Source organism: Ursus americanus, chromosome 11, assembly GCF_024610735.1.
Source record: "Ursus americanus isolate L20-20 chromosome 11, mUrsAme1.1.p, whole genome shotgun sequence".
NCBI lineage: Eukaryota > Metazoa > Chordata > Mammalia > Carnivora > Ursidae > Ursus > Ursus americanus.
In genome coordinates, this window is record NC_142137.1 from 40,848,054 (window position 1) to 40,875,005 (window position 26,952).

A 26,952-nucleotide genomic window follows, 5' to 3' on the forward strand; every position below is an offset into this window, starting at 1 on the left:
GAGTATAGTACCTGGGAATAAATTTTACAGAGATAAAAGATCTCTACATTACAATCTATAAGTTGATGAAAGATATCAAAAAAACCACAAATAAATAAAAAGACATTCAATACTCATGGATTGGAAGAATCAATATTTTTAAAATGTCCATACTTCCCAAAGCAATCTACAGATTCAATGTGATCCTTATCAAAATTACAGTGACATTTTTGATGGAAATAGAAAAAAAACTATCATAAAATTTGTATGAAACTATGAAGACCCTGAATAGCCAAGCTAATATTGAGAGAGAACAAAGCTGGAGGCATCAAACTTCCTGATTTTAAACTACATTGCAAAGCTATAATAATTAAAACAATATGGTACTGTCATAAAAACCAACACAGAGAGCAATAGAACAGAATAGACAGCCAAGAAATAAACCCATGAATATATGGTCAATTAATTTAAAAACAAAAGAACCAAGAATACACAATGGAGAATGGATAATCAGTTTCTTCAATGAATGGTGCTGGAGAAACTGGACAGCTACATGTAAAAGAATGAAACTGGACCCTATATTACATCATTCACAAAATCAACTCAAAATAGATTAAAGACTGGAGCATAGACCTGAAACCATAAACTTCTTAGAAGAAAGTATAGGGGGTAACCTCCTTTACATAGGTCTTGGCAATCATTTTTTGGATTTGACACCAAAAACAAAAGCAACAAAAGCAAAAATTAAAAAGTGGGACTACATCAAACTTAAAATATTCTGTGCAGCAAAGGAACCCATCAACAAAATGAAAAGGCAGCATACAGAATGAGAGAAAATATTTGCAAACCACATACCAAATACGGGGATAATATTAAAAATATGTAAAGAAGTTCTACAATTCAGTAGCAAAACAGCAAACAATCAGATTTAAAAATGGGCAGAGGAATTAAATATTAGACATTTTTCTAAAGAAGACATACACATGACCAACAGGTATATGAAAAAGTTCTCAACATCACTAATCATCAGAGAAATGCAAGTCAAAAGTACAATGGGATCACCTCACAACTGTGAGAATGGTATCATCAAATGACAAGAGATAACAGGTGTTGACAAGGATGTAGAGAAAAGGGAACCCTGGTGCACTGTTGCTGGGAATGTAAATTGGTGCTGACATGGAAAACAGTACAGAGTTCATCAAAAAATTAAAAATAGAATTACCATATGATCTAGCAATACCACTTCTGGTATATATCCAAAGGAAATGAAAACAAGATATCAAATAGCTAACAGTACTCCTATGTTTATTGCAGTATTATTCACAATAGCCAAGATATGAAAACAACCTAGGTGTCTGTCAACAGTTGAGTCGATAAAGATGTAATACACACACACACACACACACACACACACACACACACACACAAATATTATTCAACCATGAGAAATAAGGAAATCCTGCTGTTTGCAAAAATATGGATGGACCTTAAGGACGTTATGCTAAATGAAATCAGCCAGACAGAGAAAAACAAATACTACAAGGTATCACTTATGTGTGGAATCTTGAAGAATGAAAAATATGACAAACACACAGAAACAGAGTAAAAAGTGATTGCCAGGGGATGGGGATTGGGGGAAATAGGGAGTGGTTGGTAAAAGGGTAAAAAATTTCAGCTAGAAGATGAATAAGATCTGAGTATCCAATGTAAAACATGGTGACTGTAGTTGATAACACTGTATTGTATACTTGAAATTTACTGACAATAGCACTTCAATGTTTTGATTCAAAAATTAAGTAAGTGAGGGGCGCCTGGGTGGCTCAGTCATTAAGCGTCTGCCTTCGGCTCAGGGTGTGATCCCAGGGTCCTGGGATTGAGCCCCATATCAGGCTCCTCTGCTGGGAGCCTGCTTCTTCCTCTCCCACTCCCACTGCTTGTGTTCCCTCTCTCGCTGGCTGTCTCTCTCTCTCTCTGTCAAATAAATAAAATCTTTAAAAATAAGTACAAAAATTAAGTAAGTGAGATGATGGATATGTTAATTAACTAGATGAGGAAATTTTTACACTGTGGGTACGTATACCACTAAGATGTACAATATGAATGGTTTACAATTTTACATGTCAATTATAACTCAGTGAAGCTGAGATGGAAAAAAATAAGCAGAGATAGGAATTGCCCAGTGGATTCTTAATGATCTGGGAAAATTTCAAGCTCAGAAGCAGTTCATGAATTGTCTCTCTAGAACAGCAAACTACTGCCTGTGGGCCAACTTCAATACTGATTCCTATTTTTGTAAATAAAGTTTTATAGGAACATAGTCACACATACTCATGTAAGTATTGTTTATGGCTGCTTTTTCACTACAGAAGCGGAGCTGAGTAGTTGTAACAGAGACCATATGGCCCTCAGAGGCTAAAATGTTCACTATATCTCCCTGTCTCTGGAAAGAAAATTGGTCTAACTTGAATCATGGACTCATCCCTATGGTTTAGGGATGGTGTTTGAATGAATTTCTCTGATTGGCTGGTCTATCAGAAACATGGTGTGGAAGAACGTCAGCTCCCCAGAGGAAGGGCATTACTATAACTAGAAGAGTGGGATGGGATATCAGGCAGATATAACTAATACATGGTCTAACCCTATTTAGTCCAATCCACAAGAATGCTATCAATGCCAACTTGATACACAACTGATACAAAGCAATTCAAGCAGAGCTTGAATTCTAAAACTGTGACATTAAATGGAAAAAAAGCTGCTGCTATATGTGACAGATTATTTTACTATTACAGGCCACAGATTAGAGCAATAATTGATTTAGATTGTATAAATTATATACCTGATGTTTACTAGATTATAAAGGGAGAATTTATTTTAATATTTGCTTCCAGGCAATATTGTTATCCCTATATTATCTGTGAGAATCAAAAAAGTTATGTGATTTGTCTACGATATAGACTTAATATGCAGAGGAAGACTGGAATATGATCCAGCTCAACATTCATATTGTACTTTAAATGCTCTGCATCTATTTTCTGACAATTACCAACAGAAGCAACAGACTATATTGATGGAAGAATGCCATAAGATATATTCCTTTTAACACTATTACAAAAATTCTATGTTAAATAGACTTTGTCTTTGGTCATTTTATTTTGCTCAATCTAGAACAATCTAAATTGCTAATATCATGACTATATGCTATTTTTTTCCCAAAGAGAATAACTATTGATACTGGAGTATAAAATGCATGTTAAAAGTAATAGCAATAAGAACTGTAGTAGATATCTGGAGAAGAAATCAAAATATTAGAGCTGGCAGATTCATTCTATATCAAGTCTAACTTGCCTTTTTTGTTGTTTAGGAAACCACAGGTTCAGAAAGGATAAGTAACTTGCTAAAGGTTAAGTAGTTATTTGAGAAGAAATCTAAGAAGAAGAGTGTAAGTGTATTATTTCCCACTGAATGAATGTGTTTTTTATCCCTTGGGCAATGTTGCCTGGCTCTATGTATTTAAGATCCATATGGCAATTGGGAATCCTATCAATTTTTTGAAGATTTTGGATGGAATAAGAAACAATCTGGCACAAGGAACATTTATTTGAATGTTATTCTAAATTAATTCCTTATATAATCACTTATCCAACTATTGCAGGAAGACTAAAAAAAAGCAAAGACCTTTCTCCTAGAATATATCGACAGCAGTCTGTCCGCCTAAACTTAACATTCGTCACTCCTGCATACACCACACAAACAATTATTTTATCAATAACAAGAAAATTTTACCTAGACTGAGGCCTCAAATCCACAGTCATAAAGCTTAAAGTCAACATTTATCTGTCTATATCTCTTACATTTCTTACAGTGCTAAAATGCTAGAGCTAAGTAGTGCTAACATATAGCGTAGTTGTATTCTACATGGCAAGGATATTTATTGAATGAATAACATACAAATTTATTTGAGAACTGTTACTTACCCTTACCTTTAAAAGCTAACTTAAAATGTGTTTTGTATGTCAGAAATAAAACATTATTATTTTCCCTTTAAAAAGAATCTCTTATTAGAAAACCCAAAGAAATACGAGTTATAGGCAAGGTCACCAAAGGATGCTAAAGCCATTGTTTGAAAGTCTGTTGGGGGAAAGAATAGTCTCACCATGTCCAAGTACCATCAAACATATGACTTATTAATTAAAAAAAATATATATGTATATATAAAATTTTTTCCATGGGGAGATTCTGGTAGTCACTGCCATACTGAGTGATCAAAATTAGTATCACCTCTGATGATACAACCTAATGCAATGTACTTCCTGATATGATGCAATACACAAAGTTACCTTTAAAAAAGCATTGCCACAGTTATTTATTCCAAATTTAATCATGCTCTGAAACCTAATTTCCAGTTTACAGAAAATACAGGGTGTAGAAGAATAAGTTAATTGTACCACAAGGACATATTTAGACAAATTCAGAAAGTTAGGTGTTTTAAGATAGAACTGACCTGGTCTCTTCAAAAAACCAGTATCATAGAAAAAAAAGTAGGAAGATAACTTCATGTTAAAGAGGCATAATAATCAAAAGCAATGTATGCACATTGATTCAATTCTGGTTTTAAAAATAGCCGTCAGACATTTTAGGGGCAGTTGCAGAAACTTGAATATTAATTGGTTAAGGATGATGTTAAATAATTAATGTTCCTTTTGTCAATGTACCTTCTTATTCTTAGGCAACAATGCTGAAATTTTTAGAGGTGACATCTCAGTATGTCTGCATCTTACTTGCAAATGGTTATTCAGAGAATTAACAGAAAAAAGGAGACAAAGAAGAAAAGAAGGAAGGGTGGGAGAGGGAGAGGAAGGAAGGGATGGAGTGAGGAAATATAGGATATTGTAGAATAAGATGAAAGTTATAGGAGTCTACTGTATATTTATTCATATTTTTTGAATGTTTGAATTTTTCATAATGAGAATGTGAGGAAAAGTTCCTGTAAATCTAGGCTAGAAGAATAACTGCTACCTTCAGAAAGGTATTGCCCTTGTCTACAAGAGATGGTACATTAGTAAAAGAAGCCAAAATGAAGCTCAAGATTACTCTTTTTAGAATGTCCCTGAACATACACCTCAACAACTATGTACTCTGCAGAGACAGCTCTAGTTTTCCCTCAAGTGATACTACAGCAGGAGAAGGAGAAAGGATGCTAACTTATCTTTTATTCATTTCTGAGCCAACTCTTTTTTTTAGAGACAGAGACAGAGAGCATGAGCAAGGGGGAGGAGCAGAGGGAGAGGGAGAGAGAATCTCAAGCAAGCCCTCTGATCAAAGTGGAGCCTGAAGCAGGTCTCAATCTCATGACCCTGAGGATCATGACCTGAGCTGACATCAAGAGTTGGAGGCTTAACTGACTGAGCCACCCAGGGGCCCCTCTGAACCAACTTTTTAAAATTGACTCCGGTATAATTATTCTTTTTTCAGTCATAAACCTCTGGGAGTCCAATAAAGAGACACTTCTACATATAAAGGTGTTCTCTAAAAGGGTTTTTTAAAAAGTAGCATTTTGTCTTACCACGATAAATGTGCTTTTAATGAAATCACCTGAAAATAAATGCCTGTTCTTGGTTTCAATTATTGTTATATGAACAAAGGATTATATTAGAAATAAATCACAATCCTCTCACTTTCTGTCACTAGAGTGCTTTAATAGATACATACTGCAAGATTTTAACTGGCTGATAAAAATACTCAATTCCAGGAATTACATTTTATTATAAATCTTAGCCTTTGATATTGTTTTCCAAAGAAAATGCTCGAATGATTTTCAATTCCTAAGGGCCAAATTCTGCCGTCAGTTATCCATGCATGGCTCCCATTGACTTCAATGGTTTTCATTGACTACCATGGAAGTAAGCCAAATTCCACTGGAGGATGTGTGCATGCAACTCTATTTGAAGTTAGTGGGGGTCACATACATATCCTAGGGCAGAACTTGGCCCAAGGATTCTATACTAATCAATTGCTGTCTTAGCATGCAAAACAATGGAAAAAATATTGCCACTACAAAAGTAAACCAAATGTTAAAGACAGCTCTCCAAGAGAAATCTAGAAAAGACTTCTTAAAGAAATATAAAAACACTGTCATGCCATTACTGCTCTGCTGGAGACTGAAAACAATTAGGATTCTAATAAGATATATGTTGCAATGAAAAAATTTCCTGGATTATACAGCATTCTCACATGGATCCGGCCCACTCAAGACTCTGGCCCATTTCAAACTTTGGCTTTTCCTTCTGTGAGTATGTTGATCTCCTGACCTTTCTCCAAGCTTAACTCCCACAGTTATTTTAAATGGTGTTCATGTCTTTTATATAAATGTAATACTAAAAGTGGATAGTAAGTTTGGTGCCTTCTCTTGTTTTTTCTCTAAATAGTTCCCCAACATGGGCTACTAGTTAAATGTATCAAATAAACACAGTGAAATTACTATAGTAGGGGGAAACATAACAATAATCATTTTTATCTATAATTTTCATTTTTTTTCAAAGTCCTTTCCCTGTCTGGAAGACAAATGAGCCCAAATATGCTTTCTTTATTTGTATAAACAAAGAATGTTGCGAAATATGCTTCTTTGTTACTACCTTAGCAATATTTCATCTTTTTTTTTAAGGCAATAGATGCTGATTCTCCATTTCTTCTTAAGTTAAAATACATATGGAAGAGGGTGCATATCCCAAATGTATTTATGAATTTTTACAAAATAAACATGGTAATGTAAGTATTACCAGATGAAGAAATTATCATGACCAGCATTCCAAAAGTCTTCCTGGTTCACCTTCCCAATCATTACTCTCTCAAAGATAATGACTATTCTGGCTTCTTAATCACACATCAATGAAAAAGACTTGGAGGGTTTACCAGAGTCTCCTGTTTGCGTTTCCTGCCTGTTAAGACTGAAAAATCTCAGGTTTGATTTTTAGCCTTTTACCTGTACCTTTTAATTCAGCCATGTTGACCCAGAAGACCTTAAAAATAAGCAAATTCCTCAAAAGAATAGGAATATAGAATGTCAGACTCATTTATCTGTGTTCTCTTAGCTCCAAGATTTTGGCCTCTGAAGTCCTGGCTGCCTTGGTTGCCCTGAAGTCCAACTGTGTGTCCTTGAAACTGTGAGGCAGCTGAAGGGTTTGAACTACCACTTCAGACTTGGGCCCTTGGATCACTACTTATTGAACCAGAAATACCTGATGTGGAAAAATGATGGCAAATGGTGGACTCATCCCAATTTGTTCTCCTTCTCTTTAGAATCTTTGCCCCTCAAAGCCAGTGTGCCTTGATTATTCTATGACTTTAAAGAGCTTTCAGAAAGATTACTTATTCATCTTTATAGTTATTTTCAGTGAGAAGATTGATTTGGTATAAACTAGTCCATCATATTCAAAACTACAAGTGTCTTCTTCAGTTCTTTACAATTCTCTTTATTAAAATTTTAATTCCAATATAGTTAACATAGAGGGTTATATTTGTTTCAGATGCATGATACAGTGATTCAGCAATTCCATATATCACCCAGTGCTCATAACAACAAGTGCACTCCTGAATCCCCATCACCTATTTCACCCATCCTTCCACCCACTGCCCCTCTGGTAATCATCATCAGTTTGTTCTGTATAGTTAGGGGTCTGTTTCTTGTTCTCTCCCTCCCTCTTCCTCTGCTTGTTTTTTTGTTTCTGAAATTATATGGTATTTGTCTTTCTCTGACTGGCTTATTTTGCTTAGCATTATGCTCCCCAGCTCCTTCCATGTCTTTGCAAGTAGCAAGTTTTTATTCTTTTTTATGGCTTAATAATATTCCTCTGTGTGTGTGTGTGTGTGTGTGTGTGTGTGTGTGTGTGTGTGTGTGTGTAATATACATCTCACATATTCTTTATCCATTCATCTATCAATGGACACTTGGGTTGCTTCCATAATTCATCTGTTGTAAATAATGCTGCTATAAACATAAGTGTTTTTGTATTTTGGGGGTAAATACACAGTAGTGTGATTACTAGATTGTAGGGTAGTTCTTTTTTAATGTTTTGAGGAACTTCCATACTGTCTTCCAGAGTGGCCATATCAGTTTGTGTTCCTACCAACAGTGTAAGAGGGCTCCTTTTTCTCCACATCCTTGCCAGCACTTGTTTCTTATGATTTTGATTTTAGCAATTCTGACAGGTGTGAGGTGATATCTCATTGTAGTTTTCATCTTCATTTCTCTGTTTACTTCGCTTCAACTTTTTCAACTTTCCCCTCTGGAATAAAAATTGTAATCTCTTCCTGGTCCCTTCACCAGTCATCACCATTACATCTACCTTTGCTCTGTGCACTTCTGTTAATTGATCTCTCTCACTGCCTTCTGTATTATTTTTTATATTTATGTCTCCTCTACTGGCCCTCGTATGGTTACATTTTGACTATCATCTATTTAAGAAGTACAGCTAATATATTAACCCAGTATAGACACACATACCTATGTAGAACTGAGAATTTTACTAAATATAATTTACCCTGCTGCACGTGAGGTACACTGATCTATTCTACTCATGATGTTCTATTTCATTTCATTTTAAAAAATGTTATTTTTAAATGCAATCAACTAAATTGATTTTAATGACCATTAATTTGTTATTAACTAAAAATCGTGAACTCCTTGAGCCTAAACTAACTTTTTATTTTATTCATAGCCAAGTGTCCTCTGGGTCCAGAACTATGTTAGCATGTTGCAGGTGATTAATAAATATTTGGGACCCGAACAAACCTTATAGACATACCTCACAGGCTCCTGGCTGGTCTAGTGAAGGCGTCATTAGAAACAAATTGCTAACTGAACTAGAGCTATTTAGGGTCATTGGAACATAATTCTTATGGAAATGTATTTCTGAAATATAACAGTAATTTCTTGTCATTGTTGATCAAAGACTGGAAATATCTGTGCAGTTTTAATTTTCATGATTATATTTCATAACATTATTGAATTATAAGTGACATACCGTGAAATGCACATATTTGATGAGTTTTAACATGTGTAAACTTTTGAAACCAACACCATGATCCAAATAATGACCTTTTCCACATACCCTTAAAAGTTTCTTTGTGGTCCTCTATAATCCATGCCTCCCTTTACTTCCATCCTCAGGCAACAACTTATTTAACTTCTCTCACTGCTAATTATTTGCATTTTCTAGAGTAATCAAAACACTTAGCATAATTACTTTGAGATTTATCCATATTATTGCATATCCGAATGGTTCGTATTTGTTTACTGTTGAGTAGTATCCTATTACATGGATATGCTATAATTTATCCATTCACCAGTTGATGGACATTTGAGTTGTTTCCTCCTTGGGACTATTACAGATAAAGCTGCTATGAACATTTGTGTACAAGTCTTTGAATATATTCTTATACTATAAAAAGAAGTGGGATGGCTAGGTCATACAGAAGGTTTATATATAGCTTTTTAAGAAACTGCAAAATTGTTCGTGTTATATTTGCGTTCTCATTAATGATTGGTTATTCTTTTAATTATAGCTACTCCAGTGAGGTGTGGAATTATTAAGGTAGTTTGAGCAAGCATTCCTCTCCACTATTCCAGATACTTGTTAAAACAGCATACTGATTAAGAGTCTGGCTCTGCAGTTATACACACTTGATTTCAGCATGCTCCTCTCTATTTGCATGGACTCAGAGGAGTTATTTAACATTTTAGAGTCTCAGTTTATAAATATCTTAAGTAGGATATTTATAATATCTAATTTCTAGAGGTGCTGCAAACTCAGTTAAAGAAGAATATCTTATATCATTATTTCTCTTTCCTCTTTTCCTCTCTTTTTTCCACATAGATATCTCTCCAAAATCATATTAAAATTGTAAAAACATATCACTTTCACTCTCAATTAAATAAAAACTAATTAGTCATACACACTGTTCGTATTAGTTTTAACCATAGTTGATTTAAACCACATTTAAAAAAATATAGTCAGGGTGACATCGAATTAAATAAATCCTTATTTTTTCTTTCCTTCTTATCAGTTCTTTCTTTTTACTTCTCTCAAAACTCAGTGATTTGTTTTTTAAAAGGTCTGGTCATGCACCAGATTCAAAGCTGAGTTCTTATTTATCAAAATTTTTTGGCATGCCATGCTTTTTTCTCTCTGAATAATGCCTTCCTGGAAATAGTTATAATAGTAATTTATTTCAGATTAAAAAGAAAATTATAATACTGTGTGTTTCAAAGGAGCATTAAAATTTCATGAAAGCATTAAAATTGAAAAAATATGAATAAATCAATATTTACAAACTTGAGAAAGTCATTTAATTGGCGTCTCTTCTTTAATAGATTGCAATTAATCAATGTTTATGTAATTAGTGTTCAGAGTTTAATAAATTATTACAAAAAAACATGAGATGGAAGTTCATGGCAAAGAGAAGGTACAACCCTTACACTACAAATTTGAACAATTCTGAAAGAACAGACAGTTCTTGGCAACTGTAATTAAACTCACTTCTTTAGAAACACCACAAATTCTGATAGCTTGCAATTTAATTCTATTTGGAGAAGTAATAGGTCATAATAAAGCAGAGATGATTAACATTGATGGTTGACTTTCAATTGCTGCCATTTCTGTTCAAATAACACCAAATTTTCAAATTGAGAGTTTATTCTTTCAATACCTTTATCTTTTGTCACATGCATTCCATATGATATATTTTTAAACTCATTTGCCTTTAACATGAATAGTTCTATGTAATAATTTGTTATTAATATAGGATTTCCAGTGCATGACAATTGGAAGAGGGTTTCACTGCTTGAGTCTATCTTTCCTGCTATCTTATCTCTACCTCCCCAAATAAAAACACACGATGGTAACACAAGGTCTGTAAGTAAAGAAAGGGTCTCTAAACCATACACTGATATTATATTATCTTCTTAACCATTTTTCATTTGACTCTCCTTGCTTAAGATTAATTCACACTGTCTTTTGAAGGGTTAATTCAACTCTGGACTACAAATATTTGCACGTGAATAGTCCTTGAGCTGAGGAGAAATGCAAAAGAGATACTATATTTTCTCAAACCTAAGATATCATCTATCATGAGATGCATGGATATATGTACCACTAAAGAAGAAAAAATGTTGCCAATTAAATTATGGCACAATTAAAAAGTGCTGCTGATTATAGCATGCATCCCAAATTCAGAGATGAAAAAATTAAAGGAAAATATTCACGTTAAAATTCAGTGAAATGTGGTATTCATGATATGGCTTCTGTGCAAAGTTTGCATGTTGCCATATGAAGTCAAATGAGTTATTTAACTCCCCCATACTTCAACTCCCTCACCTCTAAGATGAAGATGATAATTACTTCTCGGTTGAAAGAATGAAGGGAGATATGTGCGTGTGAAACTATTAGTGTTGTGACTAGCGTATAGTAAGCTGAAAATAAGTGATATATTACTGCTAATCTCTTTTTTAAAAATTAAGTTCAGATAGCCAAAAAATTGAAAATAATTAAAAATAGCAAAAATATAATCAAGAAATTGTGATTAGGCAATATGTACATTAAGTATTGGGCAAGGCAGACACAATGAGTAAATTACAGAGCTTGACAAAAGGGTTCAATTTTACATAGGCAAAATAGAAGAACGAGAACCCCAAGTGGTAAGAACAGAGTGAGCAAAACCGTAGGGGGCGTAAGTGTGATACTTGGAATGAGTTCAGTAAAAAGAATGCTACATGTGATCATTGACAGCTAAGTTTTCCTCTCGACTCTCCTCAATAGACATGAGTCTTCAAACAAGTAATCCCTGCTTTACTGGCCTCGTTTTTCTTATCTCATCTTTCTCATCTTTGCTGGGTCTAAACTAAGCCATTTTTGTGATCTATTCTACCTCTAAAATTTCTTATGTCCATGCATGTACAGAGACAGGGGAAAAAGATGAAACTTTCCAGAGAAGAGTGTTAGCACTGAGGTGAAGTAAGAAAGCAGATTGAATATCACACTACAGACAAACAGCTTTTAACCAAGATGAATGCGCAGACTTGATATAGTTTCCATTCATTTTTACTATTCTATGGTTCCCAGTAATATTATTAGTGAGAGTATATAAACATAGACATATGTATATACACGTGTATTCACATATGTCGATTGATAAAGCAAATTGTGGAAACTTTTATAGTACAAAAAATTCTGTTTCTAGCAGTCTTAAAATGAGGTATTCTTTTAAAATATTCTGCCTGAGTTACTACAAGTATTATACATAAATTTTTAATTTTCAAAGTATAATAAATAATATTTAGCGATGATATTCTATTAAAAATAATTTACATTTTAATTGATGAATAAGAGCAAATTTAGGAACTTTCGGGATTATTTTAATAACATCATTTTTTTTCCCCCAGTGATATGTGGAATTGCCAATTTATGAGCTTGCTGGTGAAACTTCCATATACAGATCAGGACATATAACAGCAGAAATTACTATTTCTTTTCTAGTATTATGTTAATACACATGAAAGAACATATGGTTTCTCTATCCAAATATCTAATTTTCAAAAATGGTGTTTTATTACTCTAAGAGACAAAATCTGAACAAGAAATCATGCACAGTATTGGTATGGGAGATGACAGTGAGTGAAAAACAAAGAAGATAATGCAAAGAACTACCTCATTGTGCAGATAGCTTTGCAGATTATGGGACACAGAAAAATACCTTTTTTCCCCTCTTGAGTTTGACTTTACTATCCATAGAATGAATATTTAAACTTGAGGAAATGTATACATGTGTGTATGCATGTGTGTGTGTACCTGTGTGTGTGCGCCTCTGTGTGTGTGTGTGTGTGTGTCTGTGTGTGTCTGTGTGTGTGTCTGTGTGTGTCTGTGTGTGAGATTTAAGAGTTACTCACTGGTCACTATAAGAGAAGCAGTTTGCCTTGGAGCTCCACCCCCAACAGGAGCACAGGGTAACTAGGGAGGGTCATGGGCTTAAGTGTTCCAGAGCTACTAAGCCTTGAATTCCCTTGCCCTGCAGCTGCAAGCAGCATGCCAGCCCCTTTAAAAAAAGAAAAGAAAACAAAGAAAGAGAAGCATATTATCATACATTATAGGAGAGACCAGAAAGGGCTACTTTGCTTGGAGATTTCATTCCTATCTTGGCCTGGACCATAGGGCTTGGATGCTAAGGTGATCTCTCTCTATTCTGTACTGGATTGTGTTCCTTCAAAATACATATGTTGAAGTTTTAACCACCAATGAGATTATATTTGCAGATAAGGCCCATAGGAGGTAAAGGTTAAATGATTTGGTAAGGGTGGGGCTCTAATCTTATAGAATTGGTAAATCTGTAAGAAGAGGGAGAGAGATCTCTACGCACATGCACCAAGGAAAGGCTATGTGAGCCCACAGTGGGAAGGCAGCCATTTGCAAGCCAGAAAGAAAGTTCTCACCAGATCTTGGTTTTCCAGCCTCCAGAATTGTGAGAAGATACATTTCTGTTGGTTAAGCCACCCAGTCTATGGTATTTTGTTATGGCAGCCTGTACAGACTAAGACCCTCTACTTCCCTTAACTTTTCTGCCACCACAGTCTGTCTCTCTGGATCTCTCTGGAGTGTTGGATTAACTCGGCCTTTCTCAGTCTTTTCACTAAAGAGGAACACTTGAAATATCTTTTAAGGCTCAAAAGCTTGCATAAAAATTATTGTATTGAGGTTGTTCTGGTTCTGCATGTAAGGAGCTGGGAAGTAGTCATTCCATCCTAACAAATCAAAAGCTGAATGGACTGAAAATACCGAAAAGCAATAAAAACAATGACTGAAAACAACAAAAGAGAATATCTGAGGACTGTGGTTCAACTACAAAAAATGTAACATATGTATAACAGCAATATAAGGAGAGAAATTTCCCCAAATTAATGTCAGACACCAAACCATGAATAAGGGAGCTTACAGAACACCAGCCAGGCTAAATGCCAAAAGTGTACCTAGGCATATCATTTTCAAACTAGAGAAAATCAAAGATAAAGAAAAATCCTGAAGGAAGCCAGAGGAAGAAAATATCTCATTTTTAGAGGAACTAGGATAAAAATTACAGCCAACTTCTCCTCAAACCACATAAGCAAGAAGAGAGTGAAATGAAATTTAGTGTTGAGAGAAGAATCCACAAGCTAGTATGCTATATTGTATAAAGCTATCCTTGAAAAGTAAAGGGGAGATGAAACCTTTCTCAGACAAACAAGAATTGAGGGAATTGAAGGAGTAGATCTGTTTGACAAGAAATGTCTAAAATAAGTTCTTTAAGGGGAAAAAAATATAAAGGTCAGAAATTCAGATCCATGTAAAGTAAGGAAAAGCATCAAAGAAGGAATAAATGAAAGTCAAATAAAAACTTTGCTTTTCTTATTCTTCATTGATCTAACATATAACAGTTTGTTCAAAATAATAACACCAACAATGTTGATTATATATGCTTATGTATATATTTTATGTGTATATAAGTGTGTGTATGCTTATGTATGCTTATATGAATGAAATATGTGAAATGAGTGACAGCAATGATACAAGGAACAAGAGAAAGGAATTAGGATTATTTGTCCTTATAAAGTAATCACACTACCCATGAAGCAGTATAGAGTTACCTGAGAGTGGATGTGGTTTAGCTGTAAATGCGCATGGCAAACTCTAAGGCAACCACTAAAACAAGTTTTTTTTTTTTAAAGACTTTATTTATTTATTCGACAGAAACAGAGACAGCCAGCGAGAGAGGGAACACAAGCAGGGGGAGTGGGAGAGGAAGAAGCGGGCTCATAGCGGAGGAGCCTGATGTGGGGCTCGATCCCAGAACGCGGGGATCACGCCCTGAGTCAAAGGCAGACGCTTAACTGCTGTGCCACCCAGGCGCCCCTAAAACAAGTTTTTAAAGAAGTATAACTGATATGCCAAGAAAGAAAAGAAAATGGAATTGCATAAAATGTTCAATCAAAACCACAAAAGGCAGAAAAAGGATGGAAGACAAAAAAAAAAAAAAAAGAAAGAAAGAAAAGAAAGAAACAAAGAACAAGAGCAACACACAGAAAACAGTAAAAAATATGGTAGATGATAATTCAACTCTACCAATAATCATTCTGAACATCAGTGGTTTAAAAGTACCCATTAAAAGACAGAGATTGTCAGAGGGGAATAAAAACACAACCTATCTATATGTTGTCTACAAGAAACCCACTTTAAATATAAAGATACATACAGATTAAAAGTCTATGGATAGAGAAAAATATACCATAGTAATAGTAATAAAAAAAAAAGACCAGGAGTAGCTATATTAATTTAAAACACGTCAGATTTCAAAGTAAGGAAATTTATCAGGGATAAAGAAAGACATTTCATAGTGATAAAGGGGTCAATTCTCCAAGAAGGCAATAATTCCTAACATGTATGTGCCTAACAACAAAGTGTCAAACTACATAATGCAAACACATATAGAACGGCAAGGAGAAATATGTGAACTCACTGTCATAGTTAGACTTACAGCACTTAGTCTCTCAGAAATGGACAGATCTACCAGGCAGAAGGTCAGAAAGGACATAGCTGAACTCAACAACACCATCAACCGAACATACTTGACATCTATGGACTACTTCATCCAAAACCAAAATACATATTCTTCTCAAGCTCACATGGAAAATTCACCAAGATAAACCACAATCTGGGCCATAAAACAGATCTTAACAAATTTAAAATAATAAAAATTATACAATGTCTACTTTCAGATCAAAACGGAATTAAATTAGAAATCAATAATAGAAAGATGACTAGAAAGTCCCAAAATTCATGGAGATTAAACAACACATCTCCAAGTAACACATGGGTCAAACATGTAATATCAAAAGAAATTCTTAAATATTTTGAATACTGGAAATATATGAAGAGAGTAGATTTCAGGTGCACTCATCAGACACACAGAAAAGGTTATTTTGTGAGGAGATATGTAACTTGTCTTGACTGTTGTAATCATTTCACTAAATATATGTATATCAAACTTTCATGTTGTATATCTTACATATACACAATTTTTATTAAATATATACAAATAAGTGGGGCGCCTGGGTGGCTCAGTTGGTTAAGCGTCTGCTATCTGCTCAGGCCATGATCTTGGGGTCTTGGGATCTAGCTCCGCATCAGGCTCCCTGCTCAGCAAGGAGTCTGCTTCTCCCTCTCCCTCTGCCCCTCCTCCCCACTTGGGCTCTCTCTCTCTCTCAAATAATAAATAAATAAATAAATAAATAAATAAATAAATAAATAAATAAAATCTTTTAAAATATATATATTAAATATAAATTTAAATATAATATATATATTTTTTAGGACGGGAGTGACAGCTGGGTTGCATATATTTACCCCCTCTACTACCTCCCTTCTCATTTACATCTCAATACCCTCTGTAATCTACTGCAACAGTTCTTATAAAGTCATCTACTGCCTTCTAATTGCCAAATCCAGGGGATATTTTTCCAACAATATTTTATTGAAGCCCTCCTCCTTATTTGGCACTATTGATTATTTTCTTAAAAGTTTCTACTCCTGTCACTTCCCAGATGCTACAGGCTCCTCATTCTCCTAGCTCTGTAAGGATTAATTCTCTGCTTCCCTTCCAAATTCATTCTCCTTTGCCCACTGGTTTAATGTTAACCTTTCCCAGGCCATCTACTATATCCACTACTTTATTCACCCTGCACAAACTGCCTGGATGATCCAATCCTTCCACTTTGACTCATGGAGTACTTGTATTTTTTTTAAGACAAGTTAACTCAGCAGAAAGTTAAGTTATGGAGTTATATTTGATGGCTCGTGAAATTGCTAAGAAGGATACTGAAGCAGGCTTAGGAGACCAGAAGAAAGAAAACGAAACTAGGCAGCAGAGAATGTGGCCAAGGGCACCGCACAGCAAGCTTGTTTGACCTCCTTGCTGGTTCCACCCTAGGTGACGATAGCTGCTGTAAGTGTAGGACCACTGACCCACTGGGATGAGGGCTCTCTCAGGGTTCTTCCATCTTGGCATACCAGATTCAAAGTCCTGAGCAGGTGCCCCTGAATTTGTCATGCTTCTTTGCGGAGAGAAAAGGCCAAGTTCCTTTGGAAGCCTTACTTCCCATCTAAACTCACACAATGCAAATTCCCCAGAGAGAAGTAAACACACCCAGGTAACCAACACCCAGAACAAAAATTAAGTAAATAAAACTACATCCCAGAGTCCTTCTCATGTCCCTTCCCTGTACCTAAATTCCACCCCACAAACCACCCCCTCCCAGTCTGTACCCATTGTAACCAGCATCCTTACTTCTAACTATATAAATTAGTTTTGTCACATTTTGAACTATACATAAAAAATAGAATGTGTGAATTATTTTTTAAAGATTTATTTATTTATTTTGGTGGGGGGGAGGAGCAGAGGGAGATGGAGAGAGAGAATCTCAGGCAGACTCCACACTGAGCACAGAGCGCCACACGAGGCTCAATCTCATGACCCTGAAATCATGACCTGAGCTGAAATCAAGAGTTGGATGCTTAACTGACTGAGCCATCCAGGTGCCCCAAAATGTGAGAATTTTTAATGATATGTGTGTGTTTATAGAGCATTCATTCTCATTGTTACATAAAATTCAATGGTATGGGTGTGTCAAAATTTGTTTCCACTTTATCCATGGACTTTGGATAGTTTTCAGGGTTTGACTATTATGATTAGTGTTACCATGTATATTCCTGTATATATCTTATGTTAAACATACATGAATTTTTCTGCTAGGGCCATACACAGGAATAGAATCATACTTTTTAACACTTCTTTGCTACACATTTTTTATGCATATTAAGAACTATAGAAATACCCATGACATCAGGTTCAATACAGTACAGTACAATACAAAAATGTAACTGAAAAAAAAGTTTAAAAAAATAACTTAAGTGTGATGCAGTTTGATATTTTATATCCTATTGTTTTTTAAGATTTTTTATTTGAGAGAGAGAGAGAGCAGGGAGAGGGGCAGAGAGAGAGAGAAGCAGACTCCCCACGGAGTATGGAGCCTGACACGGGGCTCGATCCCAGAACCCTGGGATCATAACCTGAGCCAAAGTCACTCAACTGAGCCACCCAGGTGCCCCTTTTGTATACCATTTTTAATGCATTCTTTTATTTTTCTTTAAACCCTAGGCTGCAGGATAAAGGCCAGAGTCTTAGAGTGGTGCCCAGTGCTGCTTCTGTCCCTGTCTATCTTGCCAGCCTCACGTCTTGCCTCTCCTTACCTTCAACTTTCTATCCTAGGAGTGTCAATTGCTTATAATTTCCTGCTTTCCCCCCAACCCCATCCTCACTCATTTTACCTCATTTGCCTTCTGTGTACCATTTCTCATTCGCATTTCATCCAAGGAACTTCTACTTGTTCTTTGAACCTCACCTGACTCTGATAGCCTTTCACCCTTAAGTCTTCCTATAGTTGCCACCTTCTTGAAGACATGCTCCTTGACCAGGTTTTCCATTCCAAGGCAAACTGAGGTGCCCTCATGAGTATTTTATTATGTACTTTGAATATCTGTATTACTTTACCAACCATACTGTATTATCCTTATTTGTGCATCTGTGAGTTCCTTGAGGGTGGCAACTGTTTTATTCATTCCTATAACCCTAGTATTTAGCAGAAAGACTGAATAAATCATATACTCAATAAATATTAATTGTATAAATGAGTTAGCTCAAATATAGAAATCTGGGGGTTTCAGTTCCAGATCTATTATCTACTTGAATTTTGGCAGATTCCTTTTCTTAAGTGAGCATGGGATTTCTTACCTGTTAAAGAGAGATTATAATATCCATCCAACCAACTATGATAGTTAAGATCAAATAAGACAATGCAATCACACAGCCCCTTATAAGTAATATATATATAGTTATATATATAGTTTTATATATATATGTGTGTGTGTATATATATATATATATATATATAGTTATATAACTATGCTAACATATTAGATCAGAAGATTAGGTTTGTGGATTTTTTACCTTGTATTTTTTCCTCTTATTTCCTTAATTTTTTTAACTTTTTATTTAAATTGCGGTGTAATTGCAACATACAGTGTAATAGTAGTTCCAGGTATAGAAGAGAATGATTCAACACTTCCATGCAACACCCGGTGCTCATCACGAGTGCACCCCTTAATCCCCATCACTTATTTCACCCATCCCCCCACCCACCTCCCTTGCATTTTTTAAAATTTTATATCACTTGATGTTTCAGTTGGGTTGAATTTGCCTTATAAATCTTAAAATTCCCATGTTATCAGAAATATCAGAAATGGTGCTTAAATATACAGTTGGAAGAGTCATGCAGTAAAGTATTCCATCAACCAGTTGAATCTAAGACCATTTATAACTTAAAACATATAGATATTTTTGAGTTGATATTGCTTCTCCAAACCAAACCCTTGGCTTTCATTTTGTGTGGCAGGCAGTAACATATCTTGGAAGAAATTAGGATCCATGCAACATGATACTTCTGAAAAGGTTCACACTGTGTAAAAAGTCCATTTGTGCCCAGACACGACCTGATATGTAATCCCAAACCCATTTTGCATTTTTAATACAGGCAAAATACCATTAAAACAAATATATTTAAAACATGAAAGCTATTTATTATTTACTCTATTGATTGACTTAACCTTTAAGTTTTAAAAGAAAATATAGGGGCACCTGGGTGGCTCAGTTGGTTAAGCGTCCAACTCTTGATTTCAGCTCTGGTCATAATCTCATGGGTGCTGAGATAGAGCTCTGCATCGTTAGGCTCCATCCCCAGCAGAGAGTCTGCTTGAGAATTTTCTTCCTCTGTCTGTCTCCCCACTCACGTGCTCTCTCTCTTTCTCTCTCTAAAATAAATCGAAAAAGTCTTTAATAAATCAAAACAAATATAACTTCATTTTACTGGAAAGAGCCCAACAGAAGCAGGATAAAATGCAAGGTTGTAAATTGAAGAATGGAAAAGGATGAAAAAAAATATCCAGATTAAAACTAGAGAAATTTAGGCCAGGGTTGTAAAATAAAATGGTTCATGCAACCAGGCAGATATTTTTGCAAATGAGCAAAGTCTGCAGGGCATTACGTTCAGGGCTTACAGCCCCTAAATGCTAGTGATTGTGGCAAAGTAGCTCATGCCCACCTTGAACAGGTCAGGCTTTATCAGTGCCTGCCAGTCTGGGCATGCAAGAATATGGATCCAGTATTGCCAGAACTTTTGACTCTTAATGAGAAATTATAAACCCTTATTTTACATGAATATTCTAGATTTTAAAATGTTATTTCCATTTGTTTAAGTTGTGCAGGCCAAAAAAAACACAGCTTTGAATCAAATCAGGCTTCTTGTCTACCAGTTTGCAAAATGTAGGCACAAGCAACAGAACAAATGGGGATATAATTGAATATAAGCTGAATGTCTTCTAACAGTACAGTATTTTTTTAAATGAAGAGAATTCTCATTGCAGTGGCTTTTAAGGCATGGTATTGTAATTAGTATTAGTCGTCTCATTAGGTTATTAGACATAATTTTTATCTTCTCATTTCAGAGAAATATATGGCAACTAGGATATGCCCAGGAAAAGCCATTCAAAATAGCATGTTTGGAAAGATTTGGAAAAAGTTACTCTGAGAAGTATCAAGACACTTACAGTTGTTTACCTAGCTTCTCATAAAAATTAAGTATGGTGTCTCATTGTCTTTGGGCTTTTGCATATTCTGATTCCTCTGCATGAAATTCTCTTTTCTCTAGTCTTTACATGGTTAATTCTGCCTGGATAACATCTCCAGAAAGCCTTCTTTGCACTCCCAAAACTCAGTCACCCTTCTGATATGTTTGTTTTGTTTTACAATATTTAGTGTATTTTCCCGTCATAGCACATCCTCCTGTATGGGTTCTTTATTTCTTTTCTACCTCAGAATCATGCATTCTTTGAGGAATTTGTCTAGATTATTTTTAAAACCTAGGACCAAGCAAAGTAGTAGACATAGACATGTAGTAGATAATTAATAAATAGTAATGAATACATAATGAATCAATCAATAAATTGATCAGTGAACAGATGACTCCCTTGTTTGGCATAGTTGTACATTGGTTACTACTGTTTTTCATTCCTCACTAATTTCCATTCTACCCAGGAACCATACTTGGCCTTGCTAACATTTATAGTATGTTGACAAATGATACTTGCAGATGCGATAAGAGAATTAAAGATACTAGTTACCAACTATGTGCCATATTTCATTATATAATCCTCACAAAAACTCCAAAGGTAGGCATTATTATTCTCGTTTCACAAATAAAGAGAAATAGTTCTCAAAGAAAAAGAAATAGTTCTAGACTTTGAGAAACTTGTCTAAACTCCACATCCTGTCTCTTGGTAAGTTGAACATGAGTGGGAGAAGTACACAAATTTTCATATGAGTTTCCAGAACATTCTGAAAGGAAAGGGAATAAATAATTGAAAAAAACCCTTCGCCTTTAAAGTTGAACATCTGTAGAATGGCAATTTAGAGAAAACAACGAGGCCACTGCAATATACTGAACACTATCTAGAATTAAGAAGCTGGATTGACATGTTTCCATTTATACTCTTGTTAAGTTTGAACCAATGCTCTGCTTCTCTTATTTGCTTAGATAATGCCTACTAACCTTAAAATACTCAGTTCAGATTTTACCTGAATTAGGAAGCCTTCTATATCAGAATACAAAGAGAAAAACAGACACAAACCCCTCTGAGTATTTAAAACACAGGAAATTAATACAGGAAATCGACTTTGCATATGAAGGACAAGTTTAGGAATAACCAGGGCAGAGTGGGTCAACTCTGAGAGTAGGGAAAGCAGAAAACCATCCCTAAGTTTGACAGACAAAGGGAGAAGACAAGATTATTAGAATTAGCTAGAGGAAGCTGGAATCCTGGCAGAGCTTGCCCAGTAGGAACTGGTGTCACAAAAATAACTTGCCTCTTCGCTTCCCTCGCTTCAGTGTCAACCACAGTCCATATCTTCTAAGACATCAGCTGACTCAGGAGGCCAAGAAACAATCTATTGAGGTGAGCACTCCTGAGGTACAGAGCAGGGAAAGGATGAGGCTGTGAATGAGGTACAGAAGAGTCCCTGTTGGCTCTTCTCTCATCTGAAACAGTAGTCTCCACTTCTTCACTCGCATCCATGTTAGATGTTGTTCTTATGGTCCCGTGAAATATGACTGCATCACTTTGCATTGTGGTTAGCTATTTACTTGTGTGGGAGTGCTGAGATGCATGAGATCAGAGACTGTGAATATTTGATGACTAAATGAATAAATGAATTGGTTCTCCACAGTTCTCTCTTCACCTATTAACACACAATACCACTTCATTTTCAGTCCCATGGTGTTGATCTGTTTCCAAAAACTCATGGCTATAGCCCTTGAAGGCTAAGTCTTGCCCCATGTAATTGAACCTGAATGGATAATCAGTTGGACCTTATCCCTGGAAGTTATAGCCAAATGTAACATGAGATTTTAGCAATTCCTTTCCATCCTGTCATTCTATAAATATACTGCCATGCCTCAAGGTATTTCAAAATAGGCAGTACAAATTTTATGCCTGGGAGAGAATAAAATAGTTCGTTCATATTAGGGAAATGATAACCATAGATTTTAACGTTAATATTTTATATTATCTTATTGCAAAATCGTGGGATCTTGTTATAACATATTTTCCTTCTTTTAGATAAAAAAAGAAAATAGGAAGTCAGATCAGTAGAATAGCTTTATTCATTACAGCAGGCACTAACTTTCTTATTGTGAAGAGACATTCTATAAAGTCCTTTGGTGCCAAATATCCCTGCAGCTCAGATGTGTCTGAATTGATGCGTGACTCTTTCACAAAAGGGCTCGTAAGCTGAGAGTGTTTCCCAAACTATGTTCCATGGTATATGACTAATGCAGGGGCTTAACAGTCTGTTACCTGAATAGATAATTCTCTGGTCAAATGAATTAAGGAAATGATGAATTAAACAAGAACAGACAAGTTTCTTTCCTGAAGAAATTTTTATTATAAGATGTTAGAGTGCTTTGAATCTCCAAAAAAGAAAAAGAATTATTTTTTAGCAGAACACTTGTATAAAAGTGAGATTTTGAGATTTGTGAGAAATTCTACCAAAAAAAATACAATTTATTTTCAAATAGACAAAACAACTACTTGAGCATTGATTTTTATTGGGTAAATAAATGACTAAATAATAGTAATTAATAGAAGCTACAAATTGATTGGAGGAAAATGTCATATATTTTTAAATTCTTTAGTGCTATCTTTAAAGTAAGATTTTTCAAATTTAAGATTGTTTAATGTTCATACTTGGTTGAATTAATAAAATCTGTTTTATAGGAAAAAGTTCCATTGAATGGAAAGCTATGTTATTGCATTTGATTCTCTTACCCATATCTACAACCTTCGATTATGAGATCATACAAAAAGTGTCATCCTTCATCTGGCAAGAGTATGGCATAATATCAGTATATGAGGAGGAAACAAAAAGTTCCTGAAGTGCTAGATGTGTGATCTCTTATTTACAAAATAATCATAGTTGTCACAGTGAAAAATGAAGAATGATAAGAAAAGTCATTCATTAACTTAACAAATATTTGATTTCCTATTATGTACCAGGCATAGGTAGTTATAAACGCTTAGCTCTTTAGAATAATTATTACCTTAATATATGTGTAAATTTTCGTTTCTACAGATAAATCCTCTAGTTCCTGGAGATTTTCAGGCCCTCCGATTATAACTGTTTACTTATTTTTAAATTTTATGTCTACTGGAATATTAATCTAATAGAGAAAATTTTCTGTGTGGGTTTCTCATATTTCTAGAAGAACAGTTGAGTTATGAGACTAAGCTTCTTAGTTAACTAAAAAAGCTAGATTTTATTATGGCGACATTTCTTTCAAATGTGTATTTTCTAAAATTATAAAATGTTTATTATATTATGCTCTTTTGATATATATAAAAATATAACCACTGTCTATTTTTTAAATTTTCTTCAAAAAAACCCAAAAGTTTGAAAAGTTTGCTCTTTTAAAAGTTTGGTTTAAGCAAAAGAAGGGCTTCAAATCAAGGTTTGGTGGTAATTTGGTTATAAAATATCCCCAAGTCCCAATAAAAATATAAAGAGAAAATAGAAGAGCAAAACAAAAAACCCACAGCCAACATCTTGAATAAAATGAGGTGATAACATATCCATAAGAAATCCAGAACATGGGCAAATAGGACTAAATCAGTAATAGCAGTAAATATAAATGTTGCAGATGTTTTGGAAAGCAATTTGGCAAATTCTAACAAAGTACATATATATATTTATATATACCCTGAGACCCAGAAATCCCATTTCTAGGTATATATTTGAAAACCTAAAAAAATATTCAATAAGTGGGTAGAAACATTATTTGCAATGGCAAAAAATTAACAACAACCCAAATATCTCTCAATAAGAGACTAGATTGATGGACTTGTTGTATATTCCTACAATGAAATACAGTAGATAAAAATAATAAATTAAAGGAACATGGATAAATATGTATGATTCTCACAAACAATACCAAGCAAAAATGTTTTTAAATGCAGGTTGCAGAAGGATATTAAGGAATGATAATTTTATATGTAGTTTAAAAATTCACAATGAATATTAAATATTGTTTAAAATATGCCCTAAAGAACACACATATGTGGATATATGTATACATATATGTATGGTATACAGATACCATACATATAATATACAATATATGTTATATACATGTATCATACATTTAATATACAATATATATTACATAGATATTTACATGAAATTCATGGAAACAACAATCGTTGGGTATAGGCTATTGATTGCACTAGGACATGGAGGAGAATACTGTAGGGAAGGTTTCCACATCCATTTCAACTGCATTAGTAACATCTCATTTCTGAAGTAGGTGGTGGCTCCATCCATGAGTGATCATTGTATTACTCTTTACAGCTTTTAGTGCCTCAAATACTTTATAATAAATTCAAAAAGTCAACTAAACCATTTTTCCCTGACTCTATGAAATACAGTTCTTTAGTTACACCTGTGACCTAGAGCAAATCTCTGTATAGTCTCTTTTTATACCAACCCCCAGTGTGTATATTCCCCTGTGCCACACACAGACAGATATTGTTCTTTTGGTTTTCTTGTCAGAAGTTCATCATTATTATTTAATAACATTTGCCAAGTAGATATAAATAACTTGCTATTCAGGACCATTGTAGAACATGGTCCTTTTCAAGAAACCTCATTTTTGCCCTGAATAGTAGCCTGGCATCCAGCCATTTACAGCAAATAAAACTTTCTCTGCTCAGGACTGGAGAAAAAGAGTAAGGAATGACCCCTTGGTTCCCGGGTCTCTCACCCAATAAGACATTGTGCCCCTTTATTGCCTAGTGATTCTCTAATGTTCTCTAAAATATCAGCACTTCACATAAGGGTTTCCACTTACCTCTCCTTTCAATTTAAAAACAGAATGACCAAATTATACAAAATTTTCACATGTGATTGCTCCATACTCTCCTTAGTCTTTAAATGGCTATCATCATGTGACTTAAAACACTGTCTCTGATTTCGGACATAACCCTTGCCATTTCTCCTTAGAGGAATAAAAAACTGTTTCATATAACATGACCCTGACCTATCTTCGTATTTCCAGTATACCCAAATTTTTCCATTCTGACATGTTTGCAATTCTGGGAGACAGTGTATACTGACATAGAGATTTATTGCCAGAAGCTTCCCAGTGGAGTCAGTGGCAGGAGATAAAATTTGGTCACAATTCACATGTGTTTGAAATGAGCATTCCAGGAGAAAATGATTAATTTCTCTTTAAAACCCAAAGGATAAAATACCATACTCACAAGCATTACTACCTCTGTGTTTGCTCAGTCTCTCCTTTGTTCATTTGCTTCTCCTTACATTTTCCTCACATTTTTTTGCTTTTTTTCAAGCAATGAACCAAGTTATTGTTATTCGGGAGAAAAAAACTTATAAATGTGTAAAGGAATTTTATTCTGCCATTGACACCTTCAGAAAAAAAATGAAGTAAAGTACAGAAGAAAAGGTAAAACTGAAGTAGAATAAAATGCTAGCACTAAAAAGTACGTTAATACTCCCGGTTCGGTATCCTCACTTTGTAAAGGGGGAAACCTAGAAAGTTTAAGTGCCTACTCCTAAGTCATTTCATTCACGCAGCGGGCTGAGAAAGAATGGGGATCCAGATTTTCCAGTTCTGAGTGTCAGGAATCTCTGACTCTTGTAGGATGATACCAGAAGTTTTATTATTAGGCTTTCATGCTCATAGTTCTATCATCAGGCTTGGCTTAAAACTCTGATCAACATTAAAATGTTTACCCCCTCTTTTCCTCCCTCCAAAAAATGTCCCCAGAACAATTAACATTTTAAGTCTTTGTCCACTATACAATGCCACAAAGCAGCTATAGATAAGAAAAAAATATGTAATAAATTATTTTAACCATCATAATATCAAATGGAAGTAACTTATAAATGTCAGATCGCCTAAATATTTCAGCTACATTAAAAAATATGTCTATATAGTCTTGCCCCATGTGTGCAAGGTAATGTACAAGGGTCAGTTAACAGTATATGTAGCAAGGTTTTTATTTATGTATTAACTATCATGTAATACTTGTCTATTTCTTTAGTATTTATATCTCACTTACTATCAAAAAGTATTTTCTGAGCCTAATAAATAGAGCATTGTTAAATAGCAAACTAGCAAAATCATTAACACAAGAATTTAAAAGAAAAAAATCTAAGAGCCACTTCCATTCAGTTCTACACCCCAAGCTCCAGCCATGGTCCTCATTCCTG